Source organism: Periplaneta americana, chromosome 10 (assembly GCF_040183065.1).
Source record: "Periplaneta americana isolate PAMFEO1 chromosome 10, P.americana_PAMFEO1_priV1, whole genome shotgun sequence".
NCBI lineage: Eukaryota > Metazoa > Arthropoda > Insecta > Blattodea > Blattidae > Periplaneta > Periplaneta americana.
Genome location: NC_091126.1, coordinates 117,623,957 through 117,645,290, shown reverse-complemented (window position 1 = coordinate 117,645,290; position 21,334 = coordinate 117,623,957). Strand labels below are relative to the sequence as shown.

Sequence of the window (21,334 nt, the reverse complement as noted above, 5' to 3'; positions counted from 1 at the left end):
GCTGGAAAGCTGTACGTATTAGTACCATTTGCACATGACCCAAAACACAACTCAAAGAGGCAGTCTGTAACATATTTGAGAGATCTGTCTTGTAAAAGAATTGTGTTTTTTTACCAAATGAAGTCACTCGTTCTACTAACGGAGGCATCTTGCGGAAATAGTGTACTAGCCAAGACCCGTAATACCAGTATTGGTAAACGTGTGCTGTGAACGGTTTACTGGAACGCTATTGTATAGATTTTATTATTGAAGGAAACCTTTGGTCGAATATGAAATAAAAAAATATGTACTCTCAAAGAACGGTATTTTGAAAAGAGTATAAGTAAACACATCTATCATCCAAGTTCTCTTTTTCTTGGTTTTGTAGAATTCTTATTCGTCGTTGCGGCAATTTAAACTTGACCCTTATATCCCAAAATACAACTCAAAGTGGAAATGTCTTTATAACACAATAATATTTATAAACAATACTGATTTGTGACGTCTGTCCTGGAAAAGAATTGTACGTTTTTTAACCAAACAAAATTGCTGTGAAGTGTTTGCTAAAACGCTTTTGTATACATTTTATTATTGAAACATTCTTTAGGTCGAAATTGAAAGAAGAAAAATGTATGTACTTTTTAAAGAAAGATATTTTGAAGAGAGTTAAAAAATAGGGCACCTTAGTCTGGACTATACATAAGCGAAGCAATATTTATTGGCACCGTATTGTTAGTAAGAAAACATGTCATATATATTGGCATCGTATTGTTATACATCTGTCATGATAATAATTGCCCAACTGAAAGTCAATCTCCCTCTCTACTTCACTCCCTCATAAACACAAGTTGATTCTGTTGTTATGATTATATATACATACTGAGAATTTCAACCATTAAAAACACGGGTTTTCCTTCAAATTTGAGAATGCCTTTCTCCCATTGTACATCTTATCCAATGGAAAACAGAGTTCACTTTCTCTTAAATATGATAGATCACGTTTCTCAGATTATTAAATATCGGGGGAGGAGGAAACTGAAAGGTGAATCTTAGGGTATGTTACAGTCTCATGTCTCATATAGTTTTTGACAAACAAAAGCTATTTTTCTCTTAATTTTTTATTACATTGGGTTATTTTACGACGCTGTATCAATATCTAGGTTATTTAGCGTCTGAATGAAATGAAGGTGATAATGCCGGTAAAATGAGTCCGGGGTCCAGCACCGAAAGTTACCCAGCATTTGCTCGTATTGGGTTGAGGGAAAACCCCGGAAAAAACCTCAACCAAGTAACTTGCCCCGACCGGGATTCGAACCCGAGCCACCTGGTTTCGCGGCTAGACGCGCTGACCGTTACTTCACATGTGTGTACAACAAAATATATTCTAACGCTGTAAGATAATCGGAGTGGTATCAAATTGCGATATCTTATAGCTAATTCGAGAGACAAATTTCACTGCACTCATCAATGTCACTTTTATTTTTTAATACATTTGGCCTGAATAAAATGCCAAGGTGTTGTATGCCTGCCTGCAAATTCAATTACCAGAAGAGAACTTAGTGGCGATATTTACTTTTCCTTCTGGTGAAGTAACAAAAAACAGGAGTAAGCTTAAGAAAATAGTATTTAAAATTAGCTTACGCGTGTATCCATACGCATTTGTAAATACACACAGCACTAAATTATTGTAATTTTCTACTGTAAAGTGAATAACTTTGACTTTTTATTTCACTGTTTTTAAAGTCCTAATCTGTGTGTCCTTTACATGACATTTGAGTTTCGCTTTCTATCTCATTCCTAAAAAATTAAAGCATGGCCATTCATTTTACACGGTTGTTTGCGGGGGGGGGGGTTTAACTCAAATGATAGATGTTGGATGCTCATAGATGTTCCTTAGTTTGCCGCATGTGGTCAGGACAGCGCTGGTTGATTTCGATCACAGAGTTTGTAAAATTAGCAGTACAAAACTCTTTGGTTTCGAAAGTTCTTTGGTTATAAGTTTTGCCAATATGACAGTTTTAAACAGATATTATTAATATCCATTATTTACAGAATGTGTCAGTTTTATAACATTCGGATTATTATTACTATTACTATACAGCCAATTTGCATTTTCATTCGAGGACAAAGTAGCCATATTAGCCTACTGTGTATGACCTATTAACCTCATTTTTTCAGTTGATCAATTGTTGGATGTTGGCATTCCTATACTGTTTAAATCTTGTATAAATTATGGAATGGACTAACATGGCTGCTTAAGGAAGAAATTTGAACAGATCGAGTTAATTTAGATGTTACTGGTGCTTTCCTGCAACAAGAAATAATTCGCAACTTTAAAGGTAAGAAAGAAATACGTTTGAGATTACAAGACTTCACGTCATCTACACGGTTCAACTTTTCTTTCAACTTCACATATTCAAGTAATATGGTGTACCTTGTAGATAGAAAATCTTAATGTATCTTAATTCAACAAGCGCTTTAAACTTGATTCCTTCAATATTCGTCCCTGACTGCGTGCGTACGAGCATGAAAAACTGAACCGTGTAGATGCAGCTTAACTGCACCATCATGTTTTTTTTTTTTTTTAATTTAAACTGAATTCTTCCATCACATCTTAAACGCTTATTAAACTGAGATCTGTAATTGTTTTAAGGGATAAACTTCAGAACGCGATTACCTTCCTTCTACCACTACCACATGATGAACTGACTTCTGTGTTGAATTACAAGAGAGTATTAGGCCTAACTGCAATTACGCCAAGAGCTTTAAAGGTAAGCTAACAGAGTTAATATACACTTTGGGTATGAACGAACATCTTATTTTTGTATATAGCTAAGTTAAGTTGGTCAGACATCTTAAAATTCGTGGGACAGAATCTGAGGACAAACTCCAGAACACGGACTGGAATTTTGAAGTAAGAGGGAAACTCTTACTTCAAAATTCCAACCTCGTGCACACAAAATAAGTTATTGGCACTGAAAAGTGCCTTTTCGTAAATATAATGATGCGCATTCGACAAACGCAGACAAATCTGCTCTTTTTAGTATTTTAAGACATAATTTGGTAGGTGCAGTTCGTATTCTAAAATTTTCCCGCTTAAAAGGTAAGCAATGCCGTTGGCATAAGCTCAATGCAAAGATGTCCTTATATATCTTCAGTAAATAGTCAGGGTTGGTACACTGTAGTTATTTTTAAATTTAAGTGAGAATTTTTTGTCGAAATCAGATTTGTTTATTAAAATGAGTTTTTGCCTTCTTTTGTAATTCATTTAAACTTAATTTGTGCATTAGTTCCTACATAATTGTGTATTTTTTAATGTGCTCTTTTAAGTAATTAACAACATCGCTTCAAAAATAATTTACTATGTTTACACATAGGCCTCATTATTAATAATGAAGAGTTACAGCACTAAAAACCTGCACTTAATGATAATAATAATAATAATTAGCTTGGACTTAGGCAAGATATTATGCTCAGTTTGTTATTCATTAGAAAAGAATTCAACTATTTAGAGAGATTAATATTTACAAATAAATTTATCAGAAGAGCTTAGCATTGTGTGTTTTCCAAAGATATACGTAGTCCATTTCGCATTGTGCAACTTTTACTTTGAATATTGTTATGAGCTACAGCTATTCATTTCAATCCTCAGCATCATACTATGCTTTAATTAGGTGGTGATTCCGAAAGTAGGTTCTACTTGACTACCTGTACCAAGTGTTCTGTTGCTCCTTAATTAGGATTTAGGAAAAGACATATGAGAAGCAAAGTTTCAAAACCTATCCATTTCTTCAGAAAATGCTAGAATTATATGTCTGTAATAAACAAAGATTTTTCTATGGTGAAATTTTATATGAATTTCTAGGAAGAAAATATATTTCACCATAGAAAATATTTTATTCATTGCAGAGATGCAAGTTTTTGGCATCTGAAGCGTATTTTCTAAAAATGGACATGTCATGTTTTGGGAGTTTGCTACTTATATATATTGCTAATAGTTTTAAGAAGCAGCAGAACAGTCATATGTAAAAACGTTTATATTTTTTTCTTCAGGAAGTTAATTTCTCATCTTAACCATGTTAGTTGCATATAATTTTAATCTGTGATTTAAGTAGTAACAATTATCTGATGTAAATAAAATGAAAATTATTTTATTTACATCATGATTAAATCATTAATTTAAATTAATACCAATCCTGGTTTATGTATTTTTCGAAGATAATAATATAAACTTGATTGTAACAGGTACCAGATGTGGGCAGCTGTGGCAGAAAATCCTCATGCTTACAGAAGGGCCTATATATATGCGAGCCATTTTCGCAGTAATCAGTATAATGGTGACTTCAGGTACAACTTACTAAGGGCCTGTACTACGACTCTCGGATAAAGTTCTAGTTTAAACTTATCCGGCAGATGGCATATTTATCCGGAAGTTGGGTTGTAATTGCGTACTACGACTTTTGGTTATGTGCAATCTGGAGGCTAAACTTCCAGATTAGCAATCCGGGAGGCAGAGTAGCAGATTGGCGTTATCCGGAGGTTGGAACTCGGTGTTGAAATCAAGATGGCTGCACGTCGTACAGCTGGTGATTTGAAGGATCAATTTAATTTTGGGAACAACTGGATAATACGCACGGCAGACCAATATCGATAGTCGACTCTACTCGCTGGCCACTAGTCACCGGGCCGTACCGAGCCCTATCAAACAAAATATAATCGAAATGGTGGTAGTCAAATTCGCGACTATATTCTTAAATAATTCACTCCATTAGTCAAGTTCAAGGTTTTATGTAGTACAACGGCGGTTTTTTAATGCATTAAATGAAAATGAAGATGTAATAAGATAATAAACTAGGTTATCACAAGGAAATTAACAGGAAAAAAGGCGTGTTTCACGGAATACAATTAAAATGACGGAAAGTAAATTTCCGGTTAATGTTCGCCAAAGCGTAAAGTACGTAATTATGACGGCGTTGCTGTTTTATTTCTGGCCTATAGAAAAATACCTAGCCTTTTACGGAAAAAAATTTAAGGACCATGAAATTATTCACCGCTTTCATTATAGGCCTATTATTTTTTAACAATATTACGAATCAAAAACTGTCATATTATATAATTTTAACTACTACATGGACGAATCAAATCAAGCTAACCTAACCAAAGCTAACATAACCTAACCAAAGCTAACCTAACCTAACCTAACCAAAGCTAAGCTAACCTAACCAAAACTAGTCTAACCTAACCAAAGCTAATTTAACCTAACCTAAGCTAAGCTAATCTAAGCTAACCTAACATAACATAACCTTCGTAAATGCAAGGCCTGTAACCGGAGCAAGAAGGGATCTCAATCATTTAATCTGTAAGTACACGCAAAAATAAATTCAAGTAAGGATCACGCTCCCACTGCATGAGAGGTCCGCGCATGCGCTACAGCAAAACTGTTTCTGTCCCGAGCCTCTCATCTAAGGCACTCGTCATAATTTACTCGCAATATTTACGCAAATACACATTGTCGCTAACAGTGGTGCTATCTCTCAATAATGTTCAGAACGAAGGAGGTAGACAGAGAGAGAAAAAATTTCTCCCGCCAACTACGCCACACACCAACGTCACGTTCTTATGTTGGTGACATTGTGTATTTACTTAAATTTGGTGCTAAACGTAACGGCACGGTTCAAAGTGACCGTGCTAATTCTCCAGTATAGCGTAATTTGGATACTGATTCTGATGATAAGTTCTGGAGCAGATGCTTCGTTATATCAGAACAGCAAAACGAATTAGGCTGCGTCCAAATAATTTTGAAGAATGGGATGACGAGAAATTTTTTAGACAGTTTCGAATAACGAAACCTACTACATGAACTCAATTATCAACTGAAACAAGACACAGCTCGTAAGTACACAGTTAATAATAAGCTACACTATTTCTGTAGGTATTACATCAATATTTTGTATATAATAGCACTATAATAATTACTTTGAAGTACAGTAAACCTGTAATACAGTAGAAGTGAGGTTAGAATGTTGCTTTATGCAGGTGTTCTGTTGCCCTTACAAGGTATGAAGATGATTGATATAATAATATAGGGCAACCTACAATAATAACAGTTTCAGAATACTTTTATATAAAAATAATAACAGTGTATAATATATCAAAATCCTTTATATGGTAAACTACCATTTCTTCACAATTGCGTTACCACTTTAAGATACAAATGTATTCACATATTTGGCTTCTAGTCAAGTCATATGTACCATAAACGAAAGAAAAATTGAGTGCCGACACCAATTTCCCAAATAAAGGTGGAAAGTTGCTGTGAAAGTGGAGTGCGGTGGAGAGGTACGGGTAGGCGGGATCGCTCTATCGAGATAGACGGGTAGGCGGCAGGGAAGGGCAACACATTCATTTCATTACTGTATTTCCTTACTAATTAAAGGGAAAAGACAAGTTTTCGTAAGATCGAGTTAGTGACAGGTTAGTATGATTTGCATATATTTACAATTGTCTAAAAAAAAAAAAAATGCCAAAACTACATCCAAACCTCTCTCTTACATGCTATCCTGTAGGGAGTCCTTGCCTTCTTTTGGTAACGCTATTGTAAAGATTTACCGGTAAAGTTGTAACCAAATCTCATTCTTTATATATTTTTCCAGAAATAATGCCTTACCTCCAATGGACCAACTACTACTGGTATTGAGATTCTATGCCACTGGGAGAACATTGACAACAGTAGGAGATTTTTGTGGGGTCCACGAAGTTACAGCAGGAACTGTTGTCAATCGAGCTAGTGCTGCACTTGCTGCTTGGTTTAATTGAAGTGATGACTTTTAATGCTTCATTGGGAGTAGTTTTATTTGCTCCAGTAATTAAGTGCAAGGCTTATTCCCCCCCCCCCCCCCAAGGGATTCTGTCTCTTTTTGATGCTGTTACGAATACTTCTGAATAGTATTTTAATACAGGTTTTATGTATATATTATAGATCTTGATTAAAGTTTTCCTAGAACTGTTTCATTTTGTGTCTGCTAGTTGTTTAGTCAACTCTCCAAAGATAGATTGGAATACCAATAAGGCATCACTCATGAGACAACTGTCAGGAGATAATGTGGTAGGGTGGCAAGTTCCCTTCTCCTTCCTTGCATATATAGCTCACCAGTAGGAGTAGGCCTAACATATTTCACTAATCAGACTTAAGATATGCTTGCTATATACAGTATTATTATTTAACAAACTGTAACGGTTTATTGAATTTTAGACGTGACAGTTTTTCTTCATTTCCTGAAAGTTTTGGAATTGGCATTTATGTTTTGCAAAGGAGCTGTTTCATTCACGCTAGGCCTAGTGATTCATGTATGCAAACATATTCATATTTTTAAATATATTTTATTGCTTGGATCCCTCACAGTGATGTCTTAACAGGCTAAGTTGATTCAAACACAAAGGTTTGATAAATACATTTTAAAAATTATGACCAGGTACACTGTAGGCTATTTAAAACAATAAAAATGCACTGTATCTGCAATTCAAATTTATTTTACATAAGCAAAATATGGTAAAACAACATTTTTCAAGAGGCACATTAATTGAAGCGTCAGCTGGAACAACGTTATAAGTTATATTTGGTAAAATGTACAGGAGCTGCAAAAATGTGTATATGCGTACAACTTTGTTCTTATGAGGGTAGCAAACTTTTGAGTGGACAAATTTCACGTACTACATTGATGGACAGTTGCAAGCCAAGGAGTATAGCAAGGTAACATGACATACAACATTATTACACAGAAACACACCGAATGAAAATTTTGTAACTTACAACTTTGTTCCAGCTGACACTTCAATTGTATTCAGGTACTCTGTGAATGTGTACTTAAAACAAGAGAGATGCACTATAGCGGCAATTAAATTTAAAATTTATTTATTTATTTTGTGTGAACAAAACACGACATTTTTCAGGAGACACAATAAGCATAATCATTTATTACATCCACTATCTCATTATGTATGCTATGGTACATGTCATATTTACAAATTAATAATATACAGGCTAATACATAATAGTACATAGTAACTGTAATTAAACACAACACAAATACATATGCAAATACACAAAACTTGGAAAACTGTGGCAGAGCCAACTTCAGCTATAAGCCCCATTTGTTAGAGATCTGCACGGGCCATAATTCTTAGGCCCGGCCCATATCGGCCTGATCTGAACCAGACCCGAACCCAACCAGAAACCTTAGATTACCTAATAATTATCACCTGACTCGAACCTAATCCTGAAGACTAGCAGATAAAGCAGAGGCCAGAGACCACAGGGATCAAGAACAGCTGCAAGAGATTATCACTCCATTAGAATGATGAGAAGAAGTAATCTCCCAGTCATCCAGGTGAAACAAATCTGGTCAACAAAATTAAACATATTTTTTGTTAAAACATAAAGAATGGGTGATTATTGTAGCATTTACTTTCTGCCACTAATTGAAGATGTCTTTGTAGATAGACCACCCATTAAAGAGGAGGAAAAAGTAATGTAAAAACTCCAAATCTTACTTTTGATATTCCAAACCCCATCTCTTTGCAAACATGAGGATATGACTTACTTTTATTTCAAATCATTCTATGTTATAATGTTAGCATCCAACTTTCAACTAATGTATTTTTTAAAGAAATCACTGTAATAGTACTGAAGTTCATGAATTTCTAACATCTCAAGTAAAATTAAGTCAACATTAAACTTACAGTTCACAGATGGAGAAAGATTTTTCAATGTGGCTAATGCATTCCTCAGAGGCTTGCTTTTTCTTTCTTTCTTTTTTTTTTAAGCCTCCTTGGGGTGTAACTCGATCAGCTATTATCCCATTATCAGCTGAAATATTTAAGAGAGGGATATATGCTTATATTCAGATCTTTCTGAGTTTAGCCTACTCTACCTACACTGAATAAACCAGTAATTTCACTTAAAACTTACTTTCATTACACTGTGTAAATACCCGTACAGTGGAAGACCTTCATCTGCTGCACCAGCTGACTCTGTAATATTTTAAGAGTGGAATTAATTCTTAAGATATTTAATTCTGGAGAAAGATGATGTTTTATCATAAATGTGTGGACACTTCAAAGTCAGCAGCTGTAACAGTATTGTATTTTCTAACGTGCTATTAATCCAAACTCATTTTTAACAATAAGAAAGTGAAGCTGCAATAAAAAAGAGAGAGAAAACCAAGCAAATAGTTCTATTGTAAATAGAGTGTAGTCAGTTTCTGTTTTACCTTATGAAAAGATATTTTTCAGTTTTTCTGTACACAAGAAATCATTCACAAGTTTCAAAGTGAGAATCCTCACGGTAAAATTGAAATACAACTTAACATAATGTGGCCTAATCTAATTACAAACCCATTACAGAGAAATCTCAAAATAAATTCTTCAGTTTAGTGTATTTTCTATTTTTAGGCCTACATTTATAAATTTCAAATTCCCACTCAAATCCCACATAATATTATAATACAATGACGTTTAGTTTTTATGACATCCATTTCTTGTGACCATTTCATCATTATGTACAATTTATATTTTAACATTTTTTTTTAAACTTTTGCATCTAATTTATCTACTGCTTGCTGCAGATTTCATATAGTATGTGTGTTAGTTTTATTTTCAACATGTTGGCTGAAAATGTGTTTACATGTTACAGCTATTTCGGATTGGAAAAGTAAGCATCGTACGTAGAATGTGAAAGAACGTTTTGTAGTATAAATCAAATTACCTGGAGATATTGTTGGGATGTCCAGTTTCACTTCAAAAACTAAAGAATTGCACTGTGAACCTGAATGGTACTGTAAATAAAAAAGAAATAATAGTATTATAATGTAATACCGACATTAAATTAAATTTGTATAACAATTTTCAAGAATCTAATATTTTTTTTTATCTCTAAAGCTCATCATCTCTTCTTCTGACTCTTAATTCCTTACACACTAACCTCATTCGTGTTATTAGCTGCACTGGTATCAGTGAAACTTGGTTTAGTTACTACTTCGGCTGTAACAAAAGTAAGTAAATAAATAAATGAGTGAATGAATAAATAAATAAATAAATGAGTGAATGAATAAATAAATAAATAAATGAGTGAATGAATAAATAAATAAATAAATAAATAAATAAAAAGAATTCAAACTTGTGTTATACAATTTCCTCTGCTTATTATGTAATAATTGTATAAATTAACATATAAGTGAACTTATGCATTGAATATGAATCAAAATCACTGAGAAATCACTCAATTGATAGGAGAATTAAATCACTTACCTTGGCTAAGTTTGGATTTGGTTTTGCTTCAGTTGAAGGGGCTCCAATTGTTTGTAGCCTGCATTGTCTCTCTGCAGCAGCAATTTTCTTTGTGTTCTTTTCCAAGAATTCAAATTTGCTTCTCAGCTGTTTTCAGGTCCTTGTATTTGTGCTGATGTTACTATATTCTTCCCATGCTTCATTCTATATTACTAAAAAGGAAGTAAAACTAGGTTAATTCCATATGCAACCTACAACATTAGAAAATATACTGTATTTCTCTTTTTCCCTTATCTAAGTTTCTATACCTAAATAAGCAAGAGCTTTTACTGGATGATTGTCAGTACAATATCAAACATATGACTATATTGTACATAGAAACTTTGGAAAAAACTTAATATCTGCTGTTTCTGTGTTATTTTACGAGGTGTTGAATGTGCATTACAGTGAGTGATTATAGTCGAACTGGTAGCAGCAACAGATATTGCATTTTAGTGGAAACGTCTCTCCACCTCATGCTGTTCTTTTAAAAAATAATGTTAGGCCCTATCTGTGATCGAATGGTATTATAGGCCTAATACAAAATATCCGCCCATTTACTAACAGTAAAATACGTAGGCCTAACATGCTGAAATATTGGTAATTTGCTAGGAACAATGTACCTTGCTGTACTAATGTTGGTTAGAAATCCCAGGCCAAAAACATCATTCATTATTATCATTTATCAGTATCAGTGAACTTTTCTTTTTAAACGAGTTACTATGCCTTCGACCCATGATTTGGAGCCGTGAGTACATTATTTCTAAAAAAATTACCGAAATAGGCCCTATTCACTAATAATGTAGGCTATACAACAAACTGAAAGCACACTTAATATTAATTACAATACAAAAATAATTGCCACCTACACTTCTTGTGCATTTACACATGAATAAAACAATGATTGTGGAGAAAAACGCACTTTTGCTGGAACCCGCACCCGTCCTTTTTATGCCTACTAATTAAAACCAAAATACTATCATATTGTAGGAATTATTACTATTCGAAAAGAAACATAACCTTTAAAATCTTACCTTTTGCTTCCATGTAAAGTTTCTTCATAGAGTATGTGTAATTTTCTGTTTTTCACTCTGTTATTTTCTTGGCTGGAGTTTCAGCATTATAATAAATAATAACAATAATGCTTACAATAAAACCTCAAAATAAATAGTACCATATAAACACGGAACATAAACATGAAATACGCGGGGAAAGGTATACCAACGCAATAAATTTTACTACATTTTCAGTAACTTCATTGCCAACGTAATAAAAATGTTACTATATCTTCCGGATAACAATCCTGCAGTTAAAATCCGCTGGTAGTACAGAACAAAATATTTAACTTCCAGATTGCTAAACTGGAGTATACGAATCTGGAGCTCCAGATTTGTATACTCCAGTTTAGCAATCTGGAAGTTAAATATTTTGTTCTGTACTACCAGCGGATTTTAACTGCAGGATTGTTATCCGGAAGATATAGTAACATTTTTATTACGTTGGCAATGAAGTTACTGAAAATGTAGTGAAATTTATTGCGTTGGTATACCTTTCCCCGCTTATTTCATGTCTATGTTCCGTGTTTATATGGTACTATTTATTTTGAGGTTTTATTGTAAGCATTATTGTTATTATTTATTATAATACTGAAGCTCCAGCCAAAAAATAACAGAGTGAAGAACAGAAAATTACACATACTGTATTATGAAACTTTATATGGAAGCAAAAGGTAAGATTTCAAAGGTTATGTTTCTTTTCGAATAGTAATAATTCCTACCATATGGTAGTATTTTGGTTTTAATTAGTAGGCCTAAACAGAACGGGTGCGGGTTCCAGCAAAAGTGCGTTTTTCTCTATAATCATTGTTTTATTCATGTGTAACTGCACAAGAAGTGTAGGTGGCAATTATTTTTGTATTGTAATTAATATTAAGTGTGCTTTCAGTTTGTTGTATAGCCTACATTATTAGTGAATAGGGCCTATTTCGGTAATTTTTTAGAAATAGCGTACTTCACGGCTTCAAATCATGGGTCGAAGGCACAATAACTCGTTTAAAAAAGAAAAGTTCACTGATACTGCTAATAATGAATGATGTCTTTGGCCTGGGATTTCTAACCAACATTAGTACAGCAAGGTACACTGTTCTTAGCAAATTACCAATATTTCAGTATGTTAGGCCTACGTATTTTACTGTTAATAAATGGGCGGATATTTTGTATTAGGCCCATAATGCCATTCGATCACAGATAGGGCCTAACATTATTTTTTAAAAGAACAGCATGAGGTGGAGAGATGTTTCCACTAAAATGCAATAGGCCTATCTGTTTGTAATGCACATTCAACACCTCGTAAAATAACACAGAAACAGCAGATATTAAGTTTTTTCCAAACTTTCTATGTACAGTATAGTCATATGTTTGATATTGTACTGACAATCGTCCATTAAAAGCTTTTGCTTATTTAGGTATAGAAACTTAGATAAGGGAAAAAGAGAAATACAATATATTTTCTAATGTTGTAGGTTGCATATGGAATTAACCTAGTTTTAATTCCTTTTTATTAATATAGAATGAAGCATGGGAAGAATATAGTAACATCAGTACAAATACAAGGACCTGAAGACAGCTGAGAAGCAAATTTTAATTCTTGGAAAAGAACACAAATAAAATTGCTGCTGCAGAGAGACAATGCAGGCTACAAACAATTGGAGCCCCTCCAACTGAAGCAAAACCAAATCCAAACTTAGCCAAGGCAAGTGATTTAATTCTCCTATCAATTGAGTGATTTCTCAGTGATTTTGATTCATATTCAATGCATAAGTTCACTTATATGTTAAATTATACGGTAATTTCATAGAAGACGGGCACCTGGTTGGATGTACTAAGTATTACCAGCTTTTTTACTTTAGAGTTAAATGTTAGTGATGTTTAGTGACTTCTATATGTTAGTTCTAGGTTTTTATACGAGGTGTCGCATTGATGATGTTTCAATTTGATTGGTTATAGTTGTCATTTGTTCTAGAATTTTCGTAAATTTTGAATGGGTAATGACGTTGTCAATTGTTCTTGGTTGTTTGACGTGAGTGGTGTTATACTGTTTTGCTGGCTAAAGCTATTGGAAGTTTGTCATTTTATGATTTTCCTTCGATTTGATTGGTTATAGTTGTCATCATGTGTTCTAGAATTTTCGTAAATTTTGAATGGGTAATGACGTTGTCAATTGTTCTTGGTTGTTTGACGTGAGTGGTGTTATAATGTGTCTGATGGGTAAACCTATTGAAAGTTTGTCATTTTATGATATTTGTGAAAGATGTGTGAACATAGAACAGAGTATTAAATTTTATGTCGATTTTGGTTCAGTTCTTTCGCTGGTGAATAAAAATTGTGTCGATTGTTGACGAGAAAACTGTTCCTGTGATTCCAAGGAATTGTTCATTGAATTTTCCGTACAAGTTAAGGTGTAATAAGAGTTCAAAGAGAATTTCATTTTGTGTAAATACATGGTTTAATTATGTGAAGTTGACTGTACGACAAAGTGGTGGTTTAGTTCTTTGTTGGCTGCATGCTTTAAGTTTAGATTGCCTTGAAGCCTGTGTCATAATGCAAGTGAAGTGGTTGTCTTTGAAGACGTCAATGAGGATTGAATTTTGTTTGATTAGGTGATAAATTATTGTTTTGTTTTGTGTTTTAGTGATTTGTGGGGGTAAAGAGCGGACGAAAACTGCCAGAAAAGTACTACCAACTATGAAGTTCAAATGCCACCAAACACCATAAAAATCAAAGAAGAAAAATTAAACACATTTTCATTTTTTTAAGGGCTTTTTCTTCCTTAAAAATATGTTTATATGTTTGATTTTCCATCTTTGATTTTGTAATGTTTGGTGACATTTGAACTTCATAGTTGGCAGAACGTTTTGGTAGTTTTCGTCAGCCATGTTGGATTTTGCCCGTCTTCTAGGAAATTACCAATTATACAATTATTAAATAATAAGCAGAGGTAATTGTATAACACAAGTTTGAATTCTTTTTATTTATTTATTTATTCATTCACTCATTTATTTATTTATTTATTTACTTACTTTTGTTACAGCCGAAGTAGTAACTAAACCAAGTTCCACTGATACCAGTGCAGCTAATAACACGAATGAGGTTAGTGTGTAAGGAATTAAGAGTCAGAAGAAGAGATGATGAGTTTTAGAGATAAAAAAAATATTAGATTCTTGAAAATTGTTATACAAATTTAATTTAATGTCGGTATTACATTATAATACTATTATTTCTTTTTTATTTACAGTACCATTCAGGTTCACAGTGCAATTCTTTAGTTTTTGACAGTGAAACTGGACATCCCAACAATATCTCCAGGTAATTTGATTTATACTACAAAACGTTCTTTCACATTCTACGTATGATGCTTACTTTTCCAATCTCAAATAGCTGTAACTTGTAAACACATTTTCAGCCAACATGTTGAAAATAAAACTAACACATATACTATATGAAATCTGCAGCAAGCAGTAGATAAATTAGATGCAAAAGTTAAAAAAAAAAAATGTTAAAATATAAATTGTACATAATGATGAAATGGTCACAAGAAATGGATGTCATAAAAAGTAAACATCATTGTATTATAATATTATGTGGGATTTGAAATTTATAAATGTAGGCCTAAAAATAGAAAGTACACTAAACTGAAGAATTTATTTTGAGATTTCTCTATAATGGGTTTGTAATCAGATTAGGCCACATTATGTTAAGTTGTATTTCAATTCTACTGTGAGGATTCTCACTTTGAAACTTGTGAATGATTTCTTGTGTACAGAAAAACTGAAAAATATTTCTTCATAAGGTAAACAGAAACTGACTACACTCTATTTACAATAGAACTATTTGCTTGGTTTTTTCTCTCTCTTTTTTATTGCAGCTTTACTTTCTTATTGTTAAAAATGAGTTTGGATTAATAGCACGTTAGAAAATACAATACTGTTACAGCTACTGACTTTGAAGTGTCCACACATTTATGACAAAACATCATCTTTATCCAGAATTAAATATCTTAAGAATTAATTCCACTCTTAAAATATTACAGAGTCAGCTGGTGCAGCAGATGAAGGTCTTCCACTGTACGGGTGTCTACACAGTGTAATGAAAGTAAGTTCTAAGTGAAATTACTGGTTTATTCAGTGTAGCTAGTGTAGGCTAAACCCAGAAAGGTCTGAATATAAGCATATAGCCCTCTCTTAAATATTTCAGCTGATAATGGGATAATAGCTGATCGAGTTACACCCCAAGGATGCTTAAAAAAAAAGAAAGAAAGAAAGAAAGAAAGAAAAAGCAAGCCTCTGAGGAATGCATCAGCCACATTGAAAAATCTTTCTCCATCTGTGAACTGTAAGTTTAATGTTGACTTAATTATACTTGAGATGTTAGAAATGCATGAACTTCAATAATATTAAAGTGATTTCTTTAAAAAATACATTAGTTGAAAGTTGGATGCTAACATTATAACAAAGAATGATTTGAAATACAAGTAAGTCATGTCCTCATGTTTGGAAAGAGATGGAATTTGGAATATCAAAAGTAACATTTGGAGTTTTTACATTACTTTTTCCTCCTCTTTAATGGGTGGTCCATCTACAAGGACATCTTCAATTAGTGGCAGAAAGTAAATGCTACAAAAATCACCCATTCTTTATGTTTTAACAAAAAATATGTTTAATTTTGTTGACCAGATTTGTTTGACTTGGATGACTGGGAGATTACTTCTTCTCATCCTTCTAATGGAGTGATGCCTTATTGGTATTCCAATCTATCTTCGGAGAGTTGACTAAACAACTAGCAGACACAAAATGAAACAGTTCTAGGAAAACTTTAATCAAGACCTATAATATGTACATAAAACCTGTATTAAAATACTATTCAGAAGTATCCGTAACAGCATCAAAAAGAGAGCCAGAATCCCTCGGGGAAAAAAAAACAAGCCTTGCACTTAATTACTGGAGCAAATAAAACTACTCCCAATGAAGCATTAAAAGTCATCACTTCAATTAAACCAAGCAGCAAGTGCAGCACTAGCTCGATTGACAACTGTTCCTGCTGTAACTTCGTGGACCCCACAAAAATCTCCTATTGTTGTCAATGTTCTCCCAGTGGCATAGAATCTCAATACCAGTAGTAATTGGTCCATTGGAGGTAAGGCATTATTTCTGGAAAAATGAACAAACAATGAGATTTGGTTGCACCTTTACCGGTAAATCTTTACAATAGCGTTACCAAAAGAAGGCAAGGACTCCCTACAGTATAGCCTGGAAGAGAGAGGTTTGGATGTAGTTTTGACTTTTTTTTTTTTTAGACAATTGTAAATATATGCAAATCATACTAACCTATCCTGTCACTAACTCGATCTTACGAAAACTTGTCTTTTCCCATTAATTAGTAAGGAAACACAGTAATGAAATGAATGTGCTGCCCTTTCCTGCCGCCTACCCCTTCTATCTCGATAGAGCGATCCCGCCTACCTGTACCTCTCCACCGGACTCCACTTTCACAGCAACTTTCCACTTTTATTTGGGAAATTGGTGTCGGCACTCAATTTTTCTTTCGTTTACGGTACATATGACTTGACTAGAAGCCAAATATGTGAATACATTTGTATCTTAAAGTGGTAACGCAATTGTGAAGAAATGATAGTTTACTATATAAAGGATTGTGATATATTATATACGGTTATTATTATTTTTTATATAAAAGTATTTTGAAACTTATTGTGGGTTGCCCTATATTATTATATCAATCACCTTAATACCTTGTAAGGGCAACAGAATACCTGCAACATTCTAACCTCACTTCTACTGCACGCCTATTACAGGTTACTGTACTTCAAAATAATTATTATAGTGCTATTATATACAAAATATTAATGTAATATCTACCGAAATAGTGTAGCTTATTATTAACTGTGTACTTACGATCTGTATCTTGTTTCAGTTGATCTTTGATTTCATGTAGTAGGTTTCATTATTCGAAACTGTCTCAAAAATTTCTCGTCATCCCACCATTCAAAATTATTTGGACGCAGCCTAATTCGTTTTGCTGTTCTGATATAACGAAGCATCTGCTCCAGAACTTATCATCAGAATCAGTATCAAAATTAAATTGATCCTTGAAATCACCAGCTGTACGACGTGCAGCCATCTTGATTTCAACACTGAGTTCCAACCTCCGGATAACGCCTATCTGCCACTCTGGCTTCCGGATTGCTAATCTGGAAGTTTAGCCTCCAGATTGCACATAACCAAAAGTCGTAGTACGCAATTACAACCCAACTTCCAGAGTCCGTGGATATCCGGAGTACCCCATCGTTTGAGCCGGCAAATGCCGACAAATCCGCCATTGTTTGTCCAGCGCGCGCTATGCAGTATACAGTTGCATAGGGAAAGAATGTAATTTAAATGCGAAAAAATGCAATGCTACTGTGTTCAGAACTGTTCACAGAGAACAGAAAAAAGCGCACATTTGTTTTCTCTGTGACAAGGTGAAAGAAATAAGGAAAAAGGAAAGAAGTGACTATAAATATAAAAAGGAACGATCCGCTACCTAAGCGAGCATACATTGTGAGATTAATGAATGACTGTATTTTGATATTTATTTTTTCAAAATTTGGGCCACAATATATTTTTATAAAACTAATCTAGAATTTAAGTTGATTCAGCAATGATATTTCTACATAAAACAAATGAAAGTCACGTACCAATTAGTATCAGTGTCAAATTTTTACCATCTTCTCCATTTCAAATCAAGCATTTCTGAATTTGATCCTATTTGCTATTTGCAAGAATGACAAAATATATTTGTGAAGTCCTGAATTTATTCTTGAGACAAGATTGTATTGTTTGGCTCGATTAGAAAATACAAAGACCGTAGAAACTAGAAACGCTATTAAGGTTAGACTGATGTGAAATTTCAATTTTCTAAACTATTCTAAGTAGATCTATGAAATTTTGTACTTTTAATTTGTAATTTTAAATTGTGCAAATTTAGGTTTTCAAAAATTGCTATTATTTTGGCCAGAATTTTTGTCTACATACGTGTCAGACCTTCAGAAACGAAACTTACTATACAATTTTCCTCTTTATTTTACTAAAACATAATTAAACATATTTAATGCACTAAAAGTGTAAAAACAGAAAAATTCAACTCGAGCGTAAAAAACTTAATATTAAAAAATACCTCTTCTGGCTGATATGCATATAGATGTAATCAGGCAGTACATCTCACTTGACGATATGTGTCAGAGGAAGACAATTGTTTGTAAGTATCTGAAGTGTGATTAGTGGAATATGTAGCTAATCGGCGAAGTATGCATTGGAGGGGGAAAGAAACTTGCCACCCTACCCCATTATCTCCTGGCCTAGTTTTCTCATGAGTGATTCCTTATTGGTGGTACTTATGAGGTTCAAATCTGTCTTCGGACAATTGACGAAACAACAAGAACAAAAAAAAAAGAGTGTTAGGTATAACACTGATAGTAAGTTTTGTTAAGAACATATTCAAGAACCTCTACAAAAAATCATGCATGTAGTACAGAATCTGTAGAAAGAGTAGAATTTTTAGCAATGCAAAATTTACAGAAAATTAAAGTGGAGAAAATTGACGTCAAAAGTTTGGAATAATAATTAACCAGGTCTCTGTCTTTTTTATTTTCTAGGCATTTTGAAACATGTAGAACTATCATATTATATACAGAACTTATCCTTATATACACTACCACGCTGTGCACACCTAACCTACACTAGTAAATAAAGATGACTAAAAAATTATGTAATCTTATGAAAACACTATAATAGATAAATATTATTTACAAATCACTATGGACTATAGACACTATTATAACACTAACAATAAAACTGTTAGAAACTTGCAAATATTTCTTGTATCACAAACAAAAACCAAGCATGGAAAACACGTTGTTAAGGCTACTAGCAACAAGTGGAATTTTCCTTTAGATAAGAGTTGTGCTCTCCTTTGTAACTGAATATCTTTTAAAGGAAAGCAGCCTTTGTAGTAGGTCTAACACCTGTTGGATTCAATGAAGAAATATTTCGAGAAGTCAAGAAGCTACACTGGCTCAATCGGAAATCTAATATAATAAATAATGTATGAAATATAGCGTAATTTCCAAAATGGTCGCAGAATTCAGAGTGGGGGTCGTGGACGGAGAATTTAAATTAAGTCAGAGCTCGCAGCCTTTTAAAAATGTGAACCTAAATAGCTGATAGTCCGGTCGTATGATCATGAAAATTGGCAGAGGGCATCTTTAGATCATAAATGAATTTTTAAAGATAAAAACAAAGAAACGATTTTTTTAACCAAAAATGACAAAATCTCACATCAGTGTATCCTTGGGGACATTATAATGAAATTACTAACTTCCATACTTTCAAAGCTAAACTCACAAAATGTTTATCACTAGTATATCTGGTTGATAATAACACATGTACAAACTTTCGTCTCTCTCTATGATAAGTGGTTTGCACTTTATTAATAACTTAATTATATAGTGTATTGCTTAATGCAAAAAGTCCCTTGCGTCACAATTTACATTATTTTTCATTGATATTCACTTATAAGATTCTTTATATACCTTGGAACAAACATTACTATTGGAATTTTCTGTACAGCGAATGGGTAAATTACGAGGAATTTTTATGACTATTAATTTTTTTTATTTACTAAAAAATTCTAGCAATTTACTTATTAATTTTACAACAAAACCTTATAATAAGCTTTGATTCCATGCATGTAAGGAGCCATGTAAGTGAAAATCACTTAATAATAATGTCAATTGTAGTGCGACTTTTTATATAAAGCGGTTCAATATTTCAATAAAATAATTAATAAAATGCAAACCACGTATCATAGACGGATGCAATTTTGTGCACTTGTCACTAATAAGCAGATATACCAGTGATCAAAATTTGGTGAATCTAGCTGCGTAAGTATGGTAGTTATTGGTTTCACTGTTGTGAACTCTTAAAACTAATAAACTTCGAGAAATTTCAGTATAGTGTGCCCTTATGGGAACAAACAGGTGAAAAATGTGGAAAAATGGAAAAAAATACAAATTTTTGTTTTTATGTTCATAATTTTATTTAAACCTTCTACTTTCATAATATGGCCTCATTTTTTATTTGGGAGCCCTTTAAACCGTGTCACATGACGTTTAAATGTCTGCTTGCACGTGCTTCGTTGCCCTTTAAACGAGCTGTCAGCTCTAAAGTTTATGTTGAGCTTTGTAATTTGAATAAAGCGGGCTAGTTTTTTTTTTTTTCTGGTGTGTATCTAGTGAAATTAAGTTTGTTGTCACTCCTGAACACACTATCAGCTTGCCTGTCAGCCCTGCAAATACTTTGTTTTGAAACTGTGAACGGCAAAATATTGTTTGTGGATCGTTTCTTCTCGAGTTTGTGCGTTTGTACGTGAATATTCATACTTGTTTTGCTGATTTCGTGTTATTTAGGATGTTATTAAAGTTTTACACTAATTTTGTATTCAATTAGTTGTATATATTAGTGTGAATAAGTTAGTATAAGTGCATTAGGTTAGGAATCGTCACAATAACATTCAAGACCACGTGTATAACTCAACATTTAGCATTTTAGGCATAGTTTTAGTTTTCTAAACATGAATAGACTAAGTGACATTCATAATAAGGGCAAGAAACGATCAAAATATGCTAATAGGGCTAAAAATTTAGCAAATATAAGGTGGAAGAATGCCAAAACTATTGTGGAATGTGTGCAACAAGAAAATGTGTTAGGCCTAGTTGGTGATAATGAAGATCAAGTGTCAAAAGAACCAAATAATAAACAAAGTGCTAGTGAGATAAAGTTGATAAAATATTGCAACTTGCAGGAGAATTCAAATATAAATGCCCCCCCAGTGTAGTGAAGACTACACATTAGTGCATGTAAGTTTGTGGAGTGAACTGTATAAAGGAGTAAAATGTGGTCAATGTGGAATGGATAGTGCAA

General features: G+C 33.2%; 3 long non-coding RNA genes across 4 annotated transcripts; 2 read left to right on the top strand and 1 right to left on the bottom strand.

Annotated features, from left to right (window-relative positions):
* Nucleotides 1-5,703: 5,703 nt before the first annotated feature.
* On the top strand, nucleotides 5,704-6,990 carry LOC138707334 (uncharacterized). The gene is made up of 2 exons (XR_011334183.1): nucleotides 5,704-5,871; nucleotides 6,633-6,990. It is a non-coding gene; the product is annotated as an uncharacterized lncRNA (long non-coding RNA).
* Nucleotides 6,991-8,201: 1,211 nt separating this feature from the next.
* LOC138707976 (uncharacterized) lies at nucleotides 8,202-10,019 on the bottom strand. Of its 2 annotated transcripts, XR_011334508.1 has the most exons (4): nucleotides 9,959-10,019; nucleotides 9,743-9,812; nucleotides 8,948-9,009; nucleotides 8,202-8,845 (listed from the first exon to the last, which is right to left on the bottom strand). It is a non-coding gene; the product is annotated as an uncharacterized lncRNA (long non-coding RNA). The 2 variants fall into 2 exon arrangements; XR_011334507.1 differs by lacking the exon at nucleotides 9,959-10,019 and having other exon boundaries at nucleotides 9,743-9,919.
* Nucleotides 10,020-14,635: 4,616 nt separating this feature from the next.
* Nucleotides 14,636-16,038, top strand: LOC138707333 (uncharacterized). Its single transcript, XR_011334182.1, has 3 exons — nucleotides 14,636-14,666; nucleotides 15,391-15,452; nucleotides 15,555-16,038. It is a non-coding gene; the product is annotated as an uncharacterized lncRNA (long non-coding RNA).
* Nucleotides 16,039-21,334: the final 5,296 nt, after the last annotated feature.